The sequence below is a fragment of the Mytilus californianus genome, unplaced genomic scaffold, assembly GCF_021869535.1.
Source record: "Mytilus californianus isolate M0D057914Y unplaced genomic scaffold, xbMytCali1.0.p SCAF_6, whole genome shotgun sequence".
NCBI lineage: Eukaryota > Metazoa > Mollusca > Bivalvia > Mytilida > Mytilidae > Mytilus > Mytilus californianus.
Window position 1 is genome coordinate 57,125,211 of NW_026262712.1, and position 4,325 is coordinate 57,129,535.

Genomic DNA, 4,325 nt, shown 5'->3' on the forward strand with positions numbered 1-4,325 from the left:
ATTTAGGGTGTTCTTTTGATGTTATTTATATAAGCGATAATAACATAGCTGTAACCTCTGGTTATTCCACATCAAATATTAAAATAACAGATACAAAATGGAAGAAAGTCACGAAAAGATTGAATGTTGGCTCCAGTAATGATGGCATTGCACTTAAAGATAACGACTTGATATATTGTGGAAGAGAGGCCGGATTGAAGAAAATCAATTTGAGTGACGATTCCGTTAGAAAAATCGTCCAATCAAGATTAGTCGATTTCTCTTATGTAACAACATGCAATGACAACATTATCTATACAGAAAATAATACGAACACAGTTACATGCACGAATATGCAAGGACAAGTAAATTGGAAATTCAAGGATGAAAGCATTCTGGTGCATCCACTTGGTATATCTGTAGACAAAGCTGGTAATATGTATGTAATAGGACGTGATACTTGCAATCTGATAGTTATCTCCCCTGATGGGCAACAGCATAGACAAATATTATCGGCAAAGGACGGTCTTAGAAACCCCTCTGTTTTGCACTTTGATCTGGTAACAATCAAGTTATTAGTAGCAAAAGTGAGGGAAAAGGCATTTTTGTATGATGTTTCATCATAAAATAAAAACATTTATTCGACCTTGTGACACCAATGTTCAACAAGAGTATGTTTAGAAGTATAAATAACCGATTTATATGACTAAAAGGACATTTCGATGAAACTGCAATAAGACATCAAATAAAGTTATCACACATTAAAATGCAGTCCTTTTTGTTAAGTTACCACAATATTGATATACGAAAAACTATTTAGCAAATTTCTTTAGTTTTCTACAAGTTTTATCGTAAATGGTTAAATTCACAAGAGTTTACATACTTCTTGTTCCGAATATTAACGCACATGGATATGTTTGGCTATAAAACTTGGTTCTAAGCAAACTGTATCCAGGAATGTGAAAAAAGTATTTTTCTGTATACAGAACAGATTTTGGACTTGTACGGGGTAGTTTGACCTACATATTCCCCAAAAAATATGTAAAACTGACTGTCTTTATTTATTTGTATCATCTCACAAGTGATTCGGCTTGATCCCACCCCTCGTTATTATTTTCATTTTTTTTATAGACGTCCTCAATAGTATTGTTCTTGTTACAGCTTATTTTCATCACAGTACGTGTCTTTATCGTATATCAACATAATCTGCCGTTTGAAGCAGTTAATTTGTGCTGTCATTTAGAAAATGATAACCTGTATAAGAATAAGGAGATGTGGTATGATTGCCAATGAGACAACTATCCACCAAAGTTCTTTATTTTATGGTACTTTTTTTCAACTTTGCAGTGATACCGTTTGACCTGTTTATTAACAAATAAATTGTATGCTTAATTGTGGATTCGAGCTTCTAAAGCATACTGTATTCTGGAATGAAATAAAAAGAATAATCAGTTCAACTCGATATATGAAGTTAATATGCGTTTGTAGGTGTGAGGTATACCTTGACAAGACAGCAACACAATTAAAAAAATACATCTAGAGATCAACATTCATTTTTGAATAGTGGACAGATGTCCAATATGGATACTCGATTACGACGTCTAATTCAATAACATTGCGCTCAAATAGAAAATTTTCATGATGCAACCTGTGAAAAAAATATCAGAATGTCACCTGTTGCAATATTTGATTTATTTCAAAGGGCAATGAATTTCGAAACTGTTGCCAAAATATGGTATTAAAAGCAGTACGAGTCATACAACTATTCTAGCTGAAATTACCAGTCATTACAGTGTGTCTGGTGTGGATAAAAATGTTAACTCATTTGCATCGAATTATTTCTGAGGGTAGAAGTCGTAGAAATTATAATATACCATCGATCGAATATAGATCGAATATAGATTTTTTAAAATAAGAAATGCAATATTGTAACTTGTGGAGTAGATAGTGATGTAAATAAAACATCCAAATAATTGTTCCTTGTAGATAGAAAGTTTTATCCGATCAGAAATAATAAATCAAAAACAAAGATCTCGGTTTATATTTGCATAGTTTCCTCATAATGAAAATAAGCAGGTTTGTTGGTGTTTGTGTTGTATTTAGATTAAAAATAAGTTACAATATACCAAGAAGACAAAAACACCCAATTCAAAGAAACAAAAAACAAAAGAAAACAATCATTAGACAACAAAAAACTGCACAGAGGAATAGAAAAAGGGGTTGATACGAGTCCCGCAAATACTGTTGATAAACTCACGTGCATCGGAAGGGTTAATAGTTTATGTTTCACTAAACAGCCATCATGTTACTCCTGTCACAATCCGTTAAAATGGCAAAATTGATGATACGGCATCATACAGTTACGGACCAGAAAATGTATAGTGCTTTAACATACAGGACATTACTATCAACTTCTTAAACAATCGATATATGTAAATGATCTAACTCTTATAAATAACATAAACATTGTGTTCATGCATATATGACCAAAAATGTCTGCAAGAAGGTAAATGACAGGAAATAAACACTAGAAATATGCAGAACAGAAATAAAACATTGAAAAGAAATAACGACTATACCATGTAATATGAAGAGTCCCACAGATGATGCATAACATGTTATTCTATTGTATTTTATTTCAAATAAGATCAAACTGACCAGACAACAGTTTTGTGTTTTGATGGCACAGTCCAATTTCAGTTTCCATGTTATTGATTATATCTTATTTGATTAAAAGAAAAAATGAAGAATTAAGTTCACATCCCAGGATAAACTAATTTGTAGCATGGATATTCATCTTTTTAAACCTATCCTTTTGTCAGCCTGTGTTAGATGAAACTTGAAAAGTTACGATCATTGGCTTGTTAAATAAAACATACAATACACATACACGTTAAAGTGACAAACAGTAGATAAGATATGTATACAAATTATCGTATTATTTTTTAAATTCTTCCTCAGACTGTTCTGGAAATGCCCTTTTGGTTGAAATTCTCTCAAATGTTTTATTTGTCTTTTCTCAACAGTATAGGAAGATATTCTTGAGAGAGAAAAAAACTCCTGTAGGCGGAGGACTTGTACGGATGACGGTTAGTGTACTTTTGTTTGCACCGGATGCGCATTTTAAAATTTTATGTCTCTTCAATGATGCTCAAGGACCAATATTTGAAAATCCAAAACCTAATAAAACATTAGGCGAGCTGATCAAAACAAATAGGTCATAAAGTATAGCCAAATCGTGGACATGAAATTAGAGCTTTGCATGAGGGAGATATCCGTTTTTGGTCGGTTTCTTTTGTTATACTTTTGATCAATCTATTAAAATAAATGCTTTAGTTGCATCTAAGTTCACCCTCAATAAATTCATCAAATGTCTTGTATCCACGGTATTTAACAGCTATAATTTCCTTCTTTTTGCTGTTAAACATCTAAAAGATTTAGGGGTAAGTATGCGTATAGAAAATGTTCACAACTCTAACAGTAAATTTGAAAATACTAATATCATTTGATATCAACTCATGGCAAGTTGCCATTTTACCGCACGCTATTGATACTAAAGTATGCTATTGTTTTCTAAAACTTGTATTTACTATTGAATTTTCAATTCTTATTATAATTTAAGTTACTTAAATTGTTACACACTTTTAACGTTTTAACGTATCTGCCCTATTTTCTATATATGTAGCAAGAAAATGGGAAATCATCGTGCTATTCTTGCATGCTTGTTTTTTGTAAGCATCCAACAATCAATCAACAAATTATGATTTTTTTTTAAATAATACAAATGAATCGGAAAAGTTAACATCAATCTCGCACTATTATGGAATCACAAAAGAAGTTGTGCACAGTTAAGATAATTTATTATATTTGACTCATACCAATATAATCTAATAAGAATAAGACGTATGGATTTACTAGCGGTACGGGAACTGCTGATCCTTCCAAATCGACTGAAATCAAGCCCATTTTTTTTGGTGGAGGTCATGCTGATTCATTTTTAGCTTGGTCAATTTTTGTCTGCTTTACTTCGCATAATTCTTGATGTTTCATTTCCCCATCCAACATACACTCCTCCCAGCTGGTATCGCCTCCTGTTTATAGTTCTTTGGTACAAATATTGTTTCGATATTATAACATTATTACAGAACAAGGCTTTAATCCAAAGTCGACTCTAAAATTTGACAACGCGTGTTCATTTAAGTGTTTTTAAAAAGCCGGATATTTTATTAGATTAACTGTGTAGTTTATACTAAAAAAAAGTCTCATACAGACGCAAATACTGTTCAGGATTTTGTGATTTGCCATTATAGACATTCAAAAATTGCCGCCATTCATAGATTAATAAA

The 4,325-nt window shown here is 31.8% G+C and overlaps 1 protein-coding gene across 1 annotated transcript in view; it reads right to left on the reverse strand.

The window, feature by feature from the left end:
• LOC127705669 (PHD and RING finger domain-containing protein 1-like) overlaps positions 1–4,325 on the reverse strand; it is a 290,389-nt gene that overhangs the window by 17,863 nt on the left and 268,201 nt on the right. The gene's annotated exons all lie outside the window — the stretch shown is intronic.